The sequence below is a fragment of the Callospermophilus lateralis genome, unplaced genomic scaffold (genome assembly GCF_048772815.1).
Source record: "Callospermophilus lateralis isolate mCalLat2 unplaced genomic scaffold, mCalLat2.hap1 Scaffold_962, whole genome shotgun sequence".
NCBI classification, from domain to species: domain Eukaryota; kingdom Metazoa; phylum Chordata; class Mammalia; order Rodentia; family Sciuridae; genus Callospermophilus; species Callospermophilus lateralis.
In genome coordinates this window covers 370207-388337 of record NW_027517798.1, presented here as the reverse complement: position 1 = coordinate 388337, position 18131 = coordinate 370207, and the positions used below count along the sequence as shown (strand labels likewise).

The window sequence follows — 18131 nt, the reverse complement described above, 5'->3', positions numbered from 1 at the left end:
CTTCAGGCAGGAAACTGGCAACAGCCCTGCAGGGCTCTGCAGGCAACACCTTCCTCCAGACACTGACTGGCCTCTCCAGGTATCCACAGCATCTGGAGAAGAACCCAGGACAATTCAGGGCCCAGAGTACAGCCAGCCAAGCCCCAGAGCCCTTCTGGGAGCTCTCTGTCCCTGGGCATCATGTGAAGAGAACATCAGGCCAGGGCTCGGAATATTCTGGAGTCAGATGAGTCCTGGGAGCAGGGAGGAATACAGGCCTCCACCTCTGTTTCTTCCTCCATAAAACAAGCTTGGGTTCTGTCTACCCTTCCCTGTGGGCCACATGGGACAGCTGCATGTTCCAGAAGTGCTGAGAAGGGCTGTTGGATGAAGGGATGAATGAGTGAGTGAGGTGTGACAGGCCAGGGATGAGGACCTGCCCTGTCTGCCCCCTGCTGCCCTTCAGGAGGACAGGACAGGATGAGGGGGCTGGGTCAAGGGGCCGGGAAGAACTAGACACAGGGTCCTAGAGGGCCTCCTGCACCACGTGCTGCTATTTGGGGACCACATGATCAGGATGGTCAGAGGTCGTGAGGCAGGCCCTGGGAAGGCCCTGCTGCTGAGGTGTGGGGCCTCCAGTGCCAGGCAATGGCTGGGGAGCCCACTCGGGGGTCTGATGGAGGGAGTGCCCACCTGCTCCTACTAAGACCCCTCCAGCACTGAGTTTCTGTTGGCCTTTGAAGGGAGGGGGTGCTCCAGGGACCTGGGGCCCGGGGCTGCTCTCTCACCCTCCCCACCCCAGAGCCAGAGCCCAGAGGGTCTGTGAATGTGCTCCCACCAGGGAAATGGAGGCCCAGCTCCTGACCTGTCTCAGCATAGTACAGGGCGAGCTCTACAGGGGACCTGGTGGCCCGACCCCAATTCTAGGCAAGCCCCAACCATTGCCCCCACATATCCTCAGGAGTGGGTAGCCTGACACCACTCAATCCCAATTCTGAGGAGCACCCTCTCAAGTCTCTGCCCAGGATCTTTCCAGGGAGGCCCGCCCTCTCCCTGCCCCCCAGGGCCCACCTGCAGCAGCTGGTGAACAGGGACTTGAGCTCAGGCCGAGGGCCCTTGTAGCTCACCTGCTTCAGGTACCTGGTCTCCTTAAAAGCAACTTACCTCTCAGGTGACAACACTTACAGGTCCTTACTCCAACAAGGAGCTCCTCATCCCCCTAGCTGGCCCTCTTGGGACCCTCACCATACTCCAGGCTGTCCCCCACGCCCAGGGTTCCCACCCTTCCTGATGTGCACAGAATGTTTCTTGCCCAGATGGTGGGTCTTCCTATGGCTGCCCCTCTCACTCCAAGACTCCAACCCACCTCGAAGCCCCAGCTGAACAGCTCCACTCCAGGGTGCCCAGGCTCCCCTGCTCCTGTGCCCTGTGCTGACTGTGTGCCTCTTGTGCTTCTCTCAGAGTGAGGGGCTGTGCACTGGGTTCCAGTGACTTCCTTTTGACAGGGGGATGCAGGCCAGGCTGGTGGTGGTGGAAGGGACAGGGGCTGAGCAGGTCTCCCCCTGCCCCTGAAGGTCTGGTGAAGAGCCAGGGAGGTGCAGGGCCAAGGCATCTCTGGAGGGGACAGGTGGGGCCCACAGTCAGGCAGAGGAGAGGCATGTGGCCTCCACCACAGGGTCTGGGCCTCTGGGGACATGAGCCACCAGCACAGTTTACTGTGCCCTGTCCAGGGCACGTCTGCCCAGGAGAGCTCTCAGGGCTGCTGGAGCTGCATGCCTGCTGGAACCAAGATGCACTTGGGTGTCCACCCATGCACACTTTGTGCGCAGGACTCCCTGTGTGGGTACCAGTGATCTGGAGGAGCTGGATGGTAGGAAAACTCCCTTCCATTGTCAGCTCACATCTGGAGGAAGGAGGGGAGATTAGCCTGGAGTCAGAGGGGCCAGGGCCTCCCTTAAGATAGGTGGCATTGGCGCGGAGATGCCCAGGGCCATGCAGGCCTGTGCCCCCACTCTCTCCTTGGCAAAGGAAGCCTGGAGCCCCTGCCTGCTGTCCCTCCATGCTGGCAGGAGATGTCTTCATATAGTATCGATTGGCTTGCACAGACCCCGGGTTGTCAGCATGAAAGTCTGGAGACTCTGCATGTAATTTAATGTGTTCTGTGGTCCTTAACCCTTTCCTTCCACACACTCCTCAGACACATCAGTGGAGCCCCCAGAAATGCCAGGATGCAGCCCTGGCTCAGGCAGCCCTGGAGACACAGGGCCTGTGAGAGTCTCACAGTTCTCCTTGCACAGGGCTATAGGGTACTTCTGGCTCCTGGAGACTGTCTCCACATGGAGAGCTGTCTGTTCATCCTTCAGTCTCTCCAGAGACACCCTGGTGCCAGTGCCACCAGAGCCAGGCCAGGGAGTCTGCAGTCAGCCAGCTCTTGGCCCTGGTCCCCCAGGGATGGAGCTGACACTGAGCTGATAGGAGCTTCCTCTGGGTCCCGCCATCCCATGTGCCTCACTCCTGTGCTGGGACCTAGAAGGCACCTCAGCCTGGCTGGGTGTGCGGGCTTCGTGCACTGGGGTGGAAGGATTGAAGGACACAGGTGAGGAGGCCCCACGTCTGTGAAAAGGAAGGCAGCTGCCCAGCCTGAGGGAGTATGGAAAGATGGGATGGAGCCGGGCAGGGCTCCCAAGGCCCTGAGAGGGAGCGGCACCCTTCCCTGTGGTGCCTGGAGGGAGGCAGGTGAGGGGCGAGTGATGGCTGCCTGAGAGAGAAGGAAGGGCAGGGCTTCAGCTTCCTGCAGGCCTTGACCTCCAGGATACCAGCTCCTCCTAGCTGTCACCAGGTGCTGGCTCTGGGTCCCCTGTAGGTCCCAGTCCCCTCCCCCCAGGCCCTCCCAGGCCCTAGTTTTTGGCTTCATGCACTTGGGACCCTTCTCCTCCTGGCCCTTGGGAGGCTCCTCTAATGAGTCCCAAACTTCTCTTGGGGTGATGCCCTTTCCTCACTCAGCAACATGAACCCAGAAAGTCCATGGTGCCTGGCCTGCCTGGGCCTGCCACCATGATCCTGGGGCCCTGGGCATCTAACCCTCCCAGCTTCCTCTTTCCTTCCATTCCCCACATTCATCCCCCATCTCTACATCCACTCGACAGACTCCAGGAATCCCTAACCTTCAAGTCCTCCTAGGAACTGTGACGGAACTGACTTTGGACCCTCTGCAGGGTTTTATTTGCTTCTCCAGTGCTGAGGCCATGACCAGATGGGATAGCCTCAGAATGAGATCCATCCTACACATAACTCACAGCTCAGGGCTCTGTGGGGAGGGAAACTGTGCAGTTTGCAAATGTCCCTGAGTAAATTTCATGCTGTGTTCCCTTTGTCATAGTTCTACCCAGAGAAACCTCGTTCCCAGTGCACCAGGATTCCCTGTGAAACCTCAATTTCCCTGCCTCTGAGAGGCCTTGTGCATTCTTTGCAGAAACTCCATTGGCCTCCTAGGTGACTCCCTATCAATGGATAAGTTTGACTCTGCTCAATGGCACCATGCCCCTCCATATGCTCACCAACAGGGTAAGGGACCTTCTCCTGGGCAGTTCTAGGCAGTTAAAGGTCATTTTTGAAGGTGACAGGTCCTAAAGATTATTGCTCCATCATTCTTCCTATTGCTTATACTCCTTGTATACCCTTCCCCTTCTTTCCTAGACTTGCACAAACAAAACCAAAAAGCCCCTGAATAAAATATATTTATATCTAGAGGCTGAGGAACCCTGAAGGTCACCCAGAAGCACATCCTGCTCAGAATGTGGGTGCTTCTCCCAGAATTTCCCACAGTAAACACTAAATGGGGCACAGATTCTGGCCTGCTGTGTCCCCAATGTTCATTGGTCCCTGCCATGACACATAAGCTCTAGTCCCAGGGAAGAGGTCTGTGTGATAGACACTCGGTTCCCTGAGACCCTCTCCTGCCCTCACCAGCAATGGCTGCTGAGGATCATGGAAGGTGATGGGATGGTGAAGATTGGGGCATTTCAGAGATTTTCACAGCCACTGGTCATGTTGGTACTGGGCCTGAGAATTGGAGCCATTCTGCAGTCCTTTTCCTTTGAGCTCCCAAACACAAGAAGGAAAATATCACAGAGAACCAGGACAGGTGTGGCCAGGTTGTCTGGAGCACATCCCTGTTCACCAGGATGTCATGCAGAGTGTAGTCAAGGAATGCAAAGTCCACTGCACTTCCATGCTTGCACATATTGATCAGGACCCCTGCCTAACTGGGTGCTATTCAAGTGACAATATGAGTAGGGACCCTTCCTAACTGGGTGCTATTCTCCTTCCTCTCTTGGAAAGAAAACAGAATTCATCAAACCTGATCCTGAAAGAAGAAGGACACCCCCCATGTGCTCCCTTTTCATGGTGTACCAAAAAGGAAGATGAGAGAAATCTTCCTGCCAATATGAAATAAAGGGCTGAGTCTACACCACAGAGAGTGGCCAACACCAAGAAGCTCTGAAAGAACTCCTCTTTCCATGAAAGCGATAACAACTCAAAAGACCTCACAGGGCCCCAAATCTATGTTGGTTGAGGTTTTCTGGGTTTCCTAACCTTCAGGAACCGAGGACACCAGCTGTTTGAAGGGAAGGAGAAGTTTTCCTGGGCAGAAATTGGCAAGATGCCCTTGGCTGCGGCAGTTGGAGTGCCCTGCAGACTCACCGACAGAGAGTATATCACACTGCATCTGTGGTAATCGAGAACTCAACTGGACCAGATTTCTTGCTAAGAACATTTCTCATCACTGCCCACCTTTGATCTGAGACCCTTCAGTTGAACCTCTCACAATGATATCCCAAGCAGCTTCCATGTGTCTGAAGAATGGACACTGTGATACCATCTCTGACTGCCTAAAATCCATGCAGTGACCTGTATCCATTCTACAAGGACACAATCCCTTGGCCTCTCTCCTTTCTGCTGTCCCCGTGTACTTCCCATGTGTTGTCTGATCTATGTCTTAGGAGCCCTCCTCCCCATGGGCAGTATCAGTCTTCCTTGGGCTTCCCCAGCCATGCCAAGTGGGTCCTCTTGTGGTCTTTCCTTCCTCTACTTCTACTCACATGAAGGAAGTGCTCCATTCAAATTTCCAAGGATTTAAGGAGTAACCAGCAGTCAAAAAACAAACCCTTGTCCCTCCAGGCTCACATCCTTCTAAAGACTAGGACACTGGACCCAGAGTCTCGCAGTATCCAGAGTGGGAAACATCAACACAGGACCCAGAGAGCGACCTGGCTATAGCAGATGCTCAGGGTCCAACTGAGCAAAGCTGGGCAAAGTTTGAATGTAAACCCCAGTGGAATGTTGGGTCCAGACATTCTGCAGTGGGGGAGGGGATGAGGGCAGCAGGCCTGGGTGGGGGCTGGGCAGACATTCCATGAAGACCTCTGGCAGGTATGGAAGAACCTCAAGTTCACGTCAAGTAGTTCAGTAGTGACACAAGTGGTGTGTGCCTCTGGTCCATTTTGAAATAGTTTCTCAAATGCCCAGGAGAGTGGTGTGACAGGTGCCCCTCTATTCCAATGCCTCTCCTATCATGTTTGTTTTCTCCCCCTGCTAGGCAGGACCAGTGAGCAGGGCTCTCTCTCATCAGCCACAAGATTATGGGTATAAACAGCCAATACTTTCAACTGTGGGGTGTGGCTTGCATTCTATGAATATAATGGTTTTTCGTCTCATCATGTCTGTAAAGTGCACACTTTGGTGTTGATGAAATATTCAATATCTTGTTATAAGCCTTTTCAAAGGAACGGAGGGGCAATCCTTGATACTCAGGAACTGAAAACAAACTTCTTTCATTCTTATTTCGCTTGTCAAGTCTTCTAATTATTGCCCACATTCATGTCATTGATATTATAGCTGGCAGGTTTTTTTTTTCCCTGAATCAATGAAATAATAGTGCAATATGGAAAAACATGTCTTCTCCTCATTCCATAGTTTTTTTTTTTCTTTTTTAAAATAATGGTATACTGTAACTAATGATGGAGAGTATATTTTTGAAGTAAGGCTGATTTGGTATACTGAGATAAATTTCATGGCCCTTGAAAACGCTCTAATCAGTGCTTTGCTAATCAGCTTCATACCCCATGCAATCAGTTTTGCACTGTTTCAAAATGCTAGACTCCAGATGCATTTAATCCAACTAGCTCAAATCTAATTCATGCAACGAGGCCATGAGATGAAGCCACAAATTGTCCTTCTGCCCTACCATGAAACAAAAAGATTTCTGAACAGGGATGTCCGCTTAATTAGGAACATTGGCACAATGGCTAAAGGCCCTGTCTGCCTCCTGTAGAGCCCTTAGTTCTGGGCCTTTGGCAGTGTCACCTGTGACATGTCTTTGCCATTATATTTAGAGTGATACTAATTACCCAAATCCCCAGAGAGAGCATCAAGGGAGTGTTTTTTCCTTTTCAATGTGTTCCAAGGTCATGTGAATCCATGTTACACATTCAAAAAATTTCCAGCTAAAAGTATGTGATGAAGGAGAAAAAGAAGAGGATCAATTTGCTGTCTGCTGAAATTGGTCGACATTGCCAAGTCTTCATTAAACGTAGAAGAAGAAAAACTTTTAGAGAGAACATTTAAGCATCTGTATCTATTGGGAGAGCCCTCCTTATGCAGTAATATGCAGAGGACAGTAAATCAAGAAATTTACTGTAGGCGAATTCAAGGAATGGGGTTTTCAGAGGTTGCCCAGACCTTAATTGTCTTCCAGAACTGTTTCTTACTGGAACCTACAGATGGACTGGGAGGAAAGCACACACTGATGTTTGGATGAGTGAATGCGAATCAAAAGGACTGAGTGCAAAAGGGGTAAAATCACTAGGCCCAAGATGAGCCTGTGTTTCAGGGTGGAGAGAATCCAAGTACTGCAGCAGGTGGTCTCTAATGCAGGGATGGCAGGTTTGTAGATGCACTTGCTGAATGGAGGGCCAGCCCAGAGGCTCTGGGATGAGAAGCCCTCTTTCCTGAGATATCCAGAATCCTTCAGACTCCCTAGGTCCTCTTCTTGCAGGCAGCTCCGGGCTTCCAGTCCGCCCTGCACCCTTCGTGCATGCGCACGCCGTTGGTTTGAGGCGCTCTGGCGCTCGCGGGCCGCCATCTAAGAGCTCCAGTGTCAGTTGGGGCTCTGGCGTCCGTTGGGGCTCCAGCGGGTCAAGGCGCAGGCGCGAGTGTGGACGGGGTTGGGGGTGGGAGGTCCCAACGGCAGGCCAGGCTCCCATGGCGGCGTCCAGACTCAGTCCCATAGGCCCCGAGGTACTAGACCTGCGAACCTCTCCTGTCCCCAGTGTGTCCCTGCCCGATCCTGTGCCTCCCCAGGCAGCCTGGGTGCCTGCCTTGCCTCCCCTGGGACTTGGGCCACCCGCACCAGACCAGAAGTGAGGGGTGTGTTGTCCAGTGCGACGGCCACGTCGAGGCGTCGTCCATCCGTGTCCTTTGCAGCCTGTGTGGCGCCTGGGCTCCAGGGCACCTGTGCGGTGCTTGAGAAGCAGTGTCCCAGGCAGCAGATCTGTGGCTTGTCTCCTGTCGATGTCAGACAAAGTGGTGATGGTCATCTTCTTGTTCCCTGTGAAAGCTGTGAATGTTGGGGACCCTGTCAGCTGGCATCCGGTTTGTTAGCTGAAGGACGCTCTTTTCCCATGATCTTAGCGGCTTTGCACAAGGGAATATACTGAGCCGAGTTTGCTGAGTGGGATGTGGTCACACTGTGACTGACGTGCTGTCATAGATTGACTGTTGGTGGAAGCCTCTGGACAGAGCACCTGAATGATGATTGGAGAACCCTGTGACCACAAGTCGTATGCAATAGAGAGTCATGTTTTATTATTAAATTTTGTGGTACTCATCTTTACATGAGTAAAGTTATGTGTTCTTTTTTGTAAATGTTCATTGGCCATTGGGGTGTCGTTTGGTTTTGGGGATGCTAATACGTTTTGATTTTGCGTTTGCCAGCGGTGCAAGAATTGTGGGGTGCATGGTTGCATCAGACTATGTTGCAAGTTTTTTTCCTTCTTGGGAATTGTGGAAATTCAGAGAATTTTTGTTTACATGTCCATTTTGAAGATGGTATTCCTAATGTGTTTATTTGCATTCATAGTTTGGGGTTTGTTATGTTTCAAGTTGGCTGGTGAGAATATGAGATTTGTATGTGTCTGGATGGATTATTGAGAGAAAGTTGTATCTCTAATGAAAGAGTAGGACTGGTTACGTTTGGAGGGTGTGGGAAATAATACATATAAACTCAGGGAGTTTGGTGTAGGTGTTTGTATTTTGGCTTTGGAATATTTCACCTGTGGTTCTCTGCAGTCCCCCTCCCCCCCAATGCTGCGATTTTTGTTTGTATCATGAATTATTTGGAAGAGATATGTGTATGTGCATGTGCATATGAGCAATGTTAAGTACCGTCATTAGGTGTATTTTTGGTGGGTATATAGTCTATTTTGGGAAATGCAGTGGGAATGTTTGCCTATTCAGGATATCATGTATAGCCCTGGGTTTGCTTGTTGTTGTTTTATGGATTTTTGTATTTCTTTGTGTGAGGTCAGGTCTATGACTAATCTTGAGTGGCAGAATGAATATGTGTGATTGTGAAGTGTATGTTATTCTCCATTTTGGGAGTTGGATAATTTATATCTTTGTGAATATCTGGAAAGGTGTGACTTTGTATATGCAGGTAATGTGAGATAATAGGATATTTGCATATTTATCTGTAGCTATTTGATGCTTGTGGAGATTTACATGTGTGTTGAATTTGTAGTTACTAGCATTCCTCAGGTGTCTGTGGGGTGTTTCAGGATCTGAGTTGTGTGAAGTAAGATTGTTCAGGGGACATGGGTAACAAGCATTCGAGGGGTCTGGCAGTTTTGATGAATATCTTCTGGGGGAATGTGTTTTAAGTGGGGACTTACTAGTATGTAACTAAGAAGTAAGGCTCTCTGATTCTGATGGAATGCTGGGCTTGTGCATTTATGCCAAAAAGTGGGAATTATGTTTGTACATATTACAGGTATGTAATATGCTACAAGTATTTCTTAGTATTTGGGGGATGTAGGAGCTGGTTTCCATTTTTAAAAATTAAAAATTTTTAAAACTTATAAGTGGTTTGATGTGTATTTTTAAGTGGTGTGCTAGAGAATATTGTGTGTCTTTGGCATGTGTACTACTCTGTGTATATTGAGCTGTGGGGTGGATGAATCATGTAAGATTATTTTCAGAAATGTGGTTGTTATATCAAAGTGTATTTGTTTGGAGAATGCTGGGGTATCTATATGTGTGTGGAAATGTTTGGGAATAAGGTTTATGTTGTGTTCTGAAGATGTGGAATGTGGCAGTGTTTGAGAGAGGTCTGTATATTCAGGTATTGGGAATGTTTGTGTATATGTGTTAGTGTGTGGGAGTTATGTGTGTATTAGTCATTGTACCTTTGTACATGTGTTTGCTCTTCTGTCTGTATTGTTTTGGTACTGTTATTTGAGCCCAGGGTCTCACACTTGTGTAATTAATGTTTTTGTATGTAGGCATAAGAGTTTTTGGGTATGTTTGGGCTCAAGGGTCCTGTTTCTGTTTATTCTGGAATGTAATGTTTAATAGAGATTGGTGATTTTGCTTGAAAGAGTGGTCCCGATGTTTGTGTTTGGTCTTATGTATTTGAAACCTGTAGGATATTGGAGGTCATGTGAGTATTTAGCTCATGGATTCTTGGTAAGTATTCTGGGGTTATGGGAGGTTACTTGTGTGCGTTTAGAAATAGAGAAGCCATGTGGATTGGCTGCGTATTTGTGAATAGCAGATTACAGGAATTTTAGAGCTTTAAGCTTTTGCTTCAGTCTTGGCTGGGAGTGTTGTGTGAGACAACTTGTGAATGCTAGGTGCTTTTCTGGAGTCTGTGCCCATAGTATTTTCACAGTGTGCATATGGACAGTATGTCTGTTGTATGTTTGTATCTAGCGCATGTGTATGTGTGTGCATAATTATAGGAATGACGTGAACATTCAGGGTACTAGGGTTTTCTATTTTAGGTAGAAACTGGTAATTTGTCTATGTGTTGATGGTGCATGTGTCACCAGTGAAGGGTGTGAGAATGTCTTCAGAAATGTAGGATCCTCTACTCAAACCTTCAGGTTTCTTGGCAGAGAAGAATTTAAGGCCCATATTTTAGAGAAAATGAAAGAGCTTGATTGCAAAGCAAAAGTACACACTCAAAAGGCTGAGTGTGGCCATACTTAGAGGCCAAGTAGCCTCCCAGTCTGATGGTTGGTGGCTTATAATGTTCAGGGGAAACAATATTTATAAACAGGGGTTGAATATGAAGGGGATTCTCTTGATTTGGGAGGTCTTTTGTGGAACCCTGCTCAGTTTCATTAGCATCTACTTATGCAACCAACAGGTGTATACGTACATGTGGTAATAAGTTTCAATAAGTAAAAAGGTAAAAATTAGGGTTAGGAATGTCTCTGGAGCATCTGCATGAGGAACCAGCCTGAGCTTGCTCAAGATCGCAGTTTCTTTGTAGTTAGGTAGAATACTGTTTTGTCCAGTCAGATGCTAGTAGGATATTTATGGTTGAGTAGGAGGCCTGAAACTACAGATCTTTTTTTAACTAAGAGCAGCTCACAAGTAGCCTGCTAACCCAGGACCCACTGACACCTACTTATCCTCTTCCCTATTTCATAGATCTGTCTGTGCAGGTCTAATGAGGAGTGTATCTTAGAGATATGTGATGTAGTTTCATTTGTACATTTGGGGTTGGAGTTGAAGTTCCTACTTGGGGTACAGGTGGACTGTGTGCACATATTCATATATGGGCTGGAGCTGGCTGGCACTAGCTTGTGATAGCTGATGGTGTTCAAATCTGTCTAGTTCTGTGTTCAGTGGCATCAGGTTGGTAGGCTGAAATTAGTCATGGCAGGGTGGTTAGAGCACATAAATTAAATGTGAAGGCATGGGGCCTGGAGTTGTGGCTCAGCACTAGAGCACTTGCCTAGCATGTGTGAGGCCCTGGGTTCGATCCTCAACACCACATAGAAATAAATGAATGGAGTAGGGGTATTGTGTCCAACTACAACAAAAATAAATATTTTGTTTTTAAAAAAGTGAAGTATTGCTTTTCTCTCCTGGAGGATATCTTACTAAATATTTACTGGCACACCTCTAATGTGTGCATGAGTAAGTGTGTGTGTGTGTGTGTGTGTGTGTGTGAGAGAGAGAGAGAGAGAGAGAGAGAGAGAGAGAGAGAGAGAGTTTGAGAGAGAGAGAGAGTTCAGTATGCATACGTACATGTTTGAAGTAAACACATTCAGGCAACAGTCTATTTGGATTCTCTACATGTATTGTGAGTTGGGCATCAGGGGTTATGGACCCTTGTGTCTATGCCAAGATACTGCGTTGATACAAGCTGGGTTAGTTGACTTTCTTTTCAGGGCCACAGAATCCTCATAAATGCTGATTTCGGTTCCTCTTTGTGGATTCAGTGAGGTCTGTTCCTGAAGCAGGAACATAATTCTTCACCATTTGTGTGGTCCTGGCATCTAGGTCATGAAATGGCTTAGTATGGTGGGCAGATAGCTATGGAGAGCAGAACATTCATAGCATTGGCTACATGATGGACAGAAGTCATAAAGTTGTGTGATTTCTTTGACATGAAGTGAGATGGGAGATGTTCTCTCCATGCAGAATGCTCTGATAAGCAGCTGGGCAGCTACAGGAGCTGTTGGCTTCTCTGGGACACAGCTGGTGGGGAGAGACACCTTGTTTCATGGGTTGAGCTGTCAAAAGCCTGCAAAATCTGTGCCTCAGCTACCATGTGCCTCCCCAACCCTCATACACACACACACACACACACACACACACACACACACACTAGAGGTATGCTAGTAAGATGTCCTTTAGGAGTATGCAGAGAGCCTTGACTTCTAGTTTACAGGGATGTAACTATCCCACCATTCTTAAATTTCACTACCAAACTGGTGCCACTAAACACATTGTATCACAGTGTTCAGTGATCCACTGACCCTTGGGCAAGTAGCTTTGCTCAAGTGTCTTAACCTCTCTGAGCCTCAGCTTACTTTTCTATAAAATTAAAATAATAAAGCTACCTCTACAAGATTGTGAAGATTAGACTTAATGTGTAAAGTGCTTGGGGCAATGAATGGTGTGTTTTTAGTAATTGCCAAAAATGTTTGGTATCCTGTTTATTGGTCCAACCAGAATATAACTGTCATCTCCTTAATACACCCCCCGTTTCCATACATATAAGTGCATCAGCATGTATTTTATGGCCCATGGGGACATGGGATCCATGCTCTTGCTCCTAAATCCCCAACTTCTACCTCTCCCTCATAAGAACATTGAGTTTAGCATCTGTCTCCTGTAGGATTGATACCTCAAGGCCAGGGAGCAGACCCATTGACTTCAGATCCTCTAGAGTATCCTTCAGTGTCTACATTAAGTAAGCAATGAAGAAAGAAAAAGAGATATAGGAGGGTGTATTTTTGACTTTCCAAAACTTCAAGTATGATAACTTGCTCTTGGGTAAAATTTGTTCCTCAGAGTCTACACCTAGTTGAGGGAGTAGCAAAAATGACTTATTTCCTGACCTCAGTGCATCTCTACCCTGCACCATGTGTATCAACACAGCCTCCCTTCCATTCTGGCTCTGGGCTTGCTGTCTGACCTACCTTGCTTGGAGTCCTCCTCTTTTTTTCTATCATTGACAAGAGGACATCATGAGCTGATTGCTGGAGGATATGGCCTTGGGAGAGCTGCATGTCCCCGTCACTTGAGTGAGGCCAGACTGGGAAGGAGAGCTGTCTGGCAGAGCCATCCCTAATCCTGACCCTCAGATGCCATGCCTGAGAGGATAAATGCCTATCACTTTGAATTGCTGAATTTTCCAGTGTTTGTTAGTCTACAATATCGGTTCACTAGGTAACTAGTACTCCCCAAAATGAATGCACACCATAAGATCAGATTGCAGGTATCAAGTGAAGAGAAAACCACAGAAGTGGAAACCATTTTGTACCAGGCAATGTATTCTTCCATTTGCACTTTTCCTCAAGCCTATATTTGTAGCCCGTCCCTTCTTTCTGTAGAGACCCTGCCCTTTAATTTAATTGCTTACTGATTCTCTCCAAAAACTCCATGTGTGAATCCATAATACATATATTTGTTTATTGTCTATTTTCTTCTGTGGAGTGAAATATCCATAAGAGAGATGATCTTTCAGTGTCTCTTGGTGCTTAATGAGTAATCATTGAAGGAATCAAAGAATGCTGTCTTATGTTGTTTTCCTTGAAGGTCAGTCCCTGAGACAATTTTGTAAGCAAGGTTTTTGTTTGTTTGTTCATTTTTGTTTGTTTAAATATTCAAAGAGAGCATAATAAGGCTGAGGAGAAGTTGAAATATGACCCAGGCCCCCAAACAGTCTCAGCTAGCCTCCTGTGTCAGTGGAGGATTAATATTGTCATTAGGGGTGTACTCAGCTTTTTATTACCCATTTATCCATGAAACCTTCCTAGAAAGTTGTAAGAGCTCTTGAGGGTGCTCTCTATAGCTGATGCAGATGTCAAGGGAGCTGACAGTCAAGGTCGTTTCCAGCAGCATTCCCAGAAATTGGTAAAAAAGTCCCTTCACTGATAATAGATCCAAGTTGCAGATGTCAGTATCCAACATAATCTACTTCTGTTCAGCTCAAATTCATTACTTTCATTTCCATTCTGAGGAAGGAAAAAATAAATGTGTGTTTGTGTTCAGGATTGTTGGAGTTTTTTATGTATGTTCAGAGTATTTAGGTTTATATGTGTAAATTTAGGGGCTGTGAGAACTGTGTACGAGAGGGTTAAAAGCTACTCTCTCTCTCTCTCTCTCTCTCTCTATATATATATATATATATATATATATATATATATATATATATATATATATTCAGTTGTAGATGCAAACAATTCCTTTATTTATTTTTGTGTGGTGCTAAGAATAGAATCCAGTGCCTTACATAAGCTAGGCAAGTTCTCTACCACTGAACCCTAGCCCCAGGCCCAGCCCCTAGCATATACATTTTTGAAATGAAAGAATTTCAGGAGAAAATTTGCTAGTTTTTGTTGAGCATTTTACATCATGTGTGTGTTTTTCTCACTATATCCCAATAGAGTCAATGACTTGAGAAGTAGTGAGAATGAGCTTTATTAGCAACAAGTTGGCCTGATGGAATGGAAGATGGTAGGCTCAAAGGAACATATGATGGTCCTAGGTGGGTGCATCAGTTGTCTAGTGTTTCAGAAAAGTAGCCTCCTCTGGAGTGTGGGCTGTGTATGTCTTATCTTATTCATGTATGTCATCAAGAGTTCCAGTCCAGTAGGTCTAAACAAGACTTAAGTGATCAAAGTTTCTCTGTTAAAATTCTTGATTAGAGTGGTTTGTGGGTTTTGTTGTGGTCAACATTTATTTTTCTGTTATTGGGGGGTGGTCATGGATACTGGGGATTGAACTCAGGGGTACTTGTCCACTGAGCCACATCCCCAGCTCTAGTTTGTCTTTTATTTAGAGACAGAGTCTCAATTAGTTGCTTAGTTCCTCATTGTTGCTGAGGCTGGCTTTGAACTCCTGCCTCAGCCTCCAAAGGTGCTGGGATTACAGGTGTGCATCACCATGCCTGTCATGGTCAAAATTTCTGGCAAGCATCTTTTCAGGTCTGACCTTCTCCCATAACTTTGGACTAGGAGTTTCCAAGAAGGTGGAGCATCTTGTGCATTTCTAGCTGGGTTTATAGTGTGCAGATAATCTGTGAAAGACAGGGCAGGTATAAACTAAGAGAATTGGATTTTCATTGGGTGAAGGGCTTATATGTTCTTTCGTGATTTTTTTGATTATAATTATTATAAGAGAGCCATTTGACCAAAGGGCATTTTGCAATAAAAAGATTCATATTTTCTTATCAATTTTTGTGTTTCTCATGTATTGTGCAGTGAAATTGGTGATATGCTCTTATGTGGTATTGGTGGGCTGTAGGGCAGCCCTTATATGAATTTCAGGATGCCAGGAAGTTTTCCTTTCATTTTCATGGGCATAAAATCATGGGGTGGTTATTTGCATGAGAAAATGAGATGCTGTGCTTTTCCTAGAGGGATGGTAAGAATTCAGAGGGCTTCAGTGTTTTTTTATACTCTTTTTTTTTTTTTTTTTTTTTTTGTGGAATGCTGGTTTCCCTAAAATGTTGATATGCATTCAAAATTTAGGGTTTATTTTGTTTTAAACTTACCCATGAGAATCTTATATGTATTCACTGGTGTGTGTGATGGTGTCTGTGTGGCTATTTGAGACCAAGGGAAAGTCATGATGTTTTTTGTGAGACTGTGCAGGGTTTGGTGTATTTAGAGGGCCGTTGTTTATTTGTTTAGGCTCATGAATGCACCTTGGGATGTTTGGGTGTAATATGTGTGTTTGTGTATGGGCTATGTTAATGAATGTGTTTGGGTCTAAATCTATGGGTTTGCCATGTGATTGATATTGTTGGGAAATGGAGGAGTGGTATTTGTATACTTGGGATATGGGATATACTTGGTTATGTGGGGTTTTATAAAAAATTTCTTTTCTTTATTCATGTATGTGTACTTGCATGCTTGAAGGCTGGTCAGTTACTAATTTTGTGGAGTAGTAGGATGAATATGTTCAAGTGTGGTGTGGAGTTGGTAGGGTTCTGAATTTTTATAGACAAGGAGTTATTCATATTTGGGAGTGTGTGAACTTGTATATGAAGATAGTGTAATATTTTGTGTATAATTTGGTATATTTGCATATTTTTATGTAATGGGTAACTGTAGAAATTAGATGCCTATGGAGAGTTACTTGTGTGTTCAGTTTGTATTAACTACTACAGCTCAGGTGTGTGTGGGTGTATTTGTGTTGCATGTATCAGTAATAATTGTGAGAAGGAGAATATTTAGGTGTCAATTGGTATGTGTGCTTAAGGGACATGGCAGTTGATGTCTGCTTTCTGGCGCCATATATGTATGAATTAGGAAGTTATTTGTAACTTCCTCAAGCAGAAAGTTATTTGTAACTGGTATGTGATGAAGAGGTGACATTGTGCATATATATGGAGGTTATGGGCATTTTGTTTATATGTTTTAGGGATACGTGATATAGTAATTTGTTAGCATTTGAGTAAAAACAAAATGTGTTTTACTCGCCCATATAATTTGGATTTTGTAAGTGAGCTTATGTGTATTTTAGATGATATTCTTGAGATATTTTTTGTGTCTCAGGCATGGAAATTGGTTTGTGGATTTGTAAATGGATGGTTGAATTCTATAAATTTCTTCATTGGGAATGAGGTTGCTAGGAGTATTCAAAGTGTATTTCTTTGGAGAATGCTGTGTCATTTCTAGGTGTGGACAGGAATGTTTGGCTGGTCAGGTTGGCAAGTTGCATTCTGGAGATGTGGAATACTGTGCAGTGTTTTAAAGACATTCTATATTCATGATTTGGATATATTTATGTGTCTCTCTCTCCTTTCCTGTTCAGAAATTATGTATATATTGATCCATAAATAGAGATTAATGTGTGCATGGTTTTTTGTGTGTTCTGGTATTGAACTCCTGTCTGCACACAAGACTAGCATTTTTGTGTTTTGTATGTAGGCACCCAAGTGATTAGGTGTATCACATGGATTTGTGGATGTGTGTATTTAGAATTTGTGTATACAGGATTCTCAGGAATTGTGTTTTGTGTTTATTGTGGCATGTAATTCTTGATGATTTTGGTGATGTTCATAGAATGTGTGGTCCTGGTATATAATTATGTTTAGTCTCATGCATTTGAGAAGTATAAATTGTTGGTGTCTGAGTGTGTTTTGAATTCATTGGGCTCTTGTGATGTGTACTCTGGCAGATGTGAGAGGTTCATTGTGTGCTTGGAAATATATTGTATCTTTTTATGTTATGGAATGTGTATTTTTTAGAACTGTGGGATTTCACTTGGGTCTATTGTTAGTTCAAGAGATGACTGGTTGTATACTTTTGGTTTTCCAGAGTCTGTGCCTGTAAGATATTCATTGGGTATATATGAGCAGTGTATTTGTTGTACAGGTATATGTCCTAGCGATGTTGTACCTGTATGAAAACTTGTAGGAATGTGCTTGAACATTTAGTTTGAATAGGGTATTTTTCTCCAAAATTTATGTAGCAACAGGTGGTGTTTCTGTGTGTTTGGGATGGAGATATCAGATGTTCATCTGCTCAGAAGCCATGAGATGTATTTTTGTCTGGAGGTGTTATTGCGATTTTGTTTGTGTATTTGGGATTGGAATTCAAGTTAGTACCCTAGGGCAGGTAAATTTTGTGCACATATTTTTTGTATACTGGAGCTGCCAGTAACCAGCTATGGTAGCTGATGCTGCTCATCCCTTTCAGTTTGGTGTTCAGAAGTATTGAGTTTTTAGGTTGAAGTTAGTCTTGAGATAAATATACTTTGTACACTAAAAGTCAAGACTTTCTTACCTACCTCTGGATTATTTACTAGCATACTTCTATTGTGTATGTGTGCACCATTTTTATGAACAGGCATCTGTGTGAAGTAAATATGTTCAGGCAACAATGTGTTCATATCTTACAGATTACACAAGCATTGTGAGTGGGGCATCAGGGACACATCACAACAACTATAAAATGTTTGTGCTGCTTTGCTCTGCCTGAGACAGCCAGAGAGGTGAGAGAAGAAAGGCTTCATTTTTCAACAATCCAGCTTGTCACAAATGAATGGCTAGCTCCTGGTTTCATCATGCTTAGTGCTGTTGAGTGAAATGTATATGGTGTGTCATGTGGTATTGTTCTCTCAGTCTTGGGCAGGTGGGCACAAGGGCAGTTCACTAGTGTTGACAGAATGTCCTTTAGAGGATTTGGGGTTGTATGGGTTTTTTCTGGGTCCAGTGGACCATGAGCCATCTGGATCTGTGAATCTAAGATAACATGATTGTTTAGATGCTTGCATTCTGAAGGTGTGAGCATCTGGTTTCCCTTCTAGTCAGTCTCTGCTCTACACTTCTGCCCATATCTTTTCATTTGGACATTTTCTGTGAACTATCAAGAAGAAGTGCCCAGTGCAAGGGTTAGTAC

General features: G+C 45.2%; 1 protein-coding gene across 1 annotated transcript in view; it reads right to left on the bottom strand.

The window, feature by feature from the left end:
- The window catches only part of LOC143641349 (E3 ubiquitin-protein ligase RNF213-like), a 56589-nt gene that overhangs the window by 668 nt on the left and 37790 nt on the right, over window positions 1-18131 (bottom strand). The window lies entirely within an intron of this gene.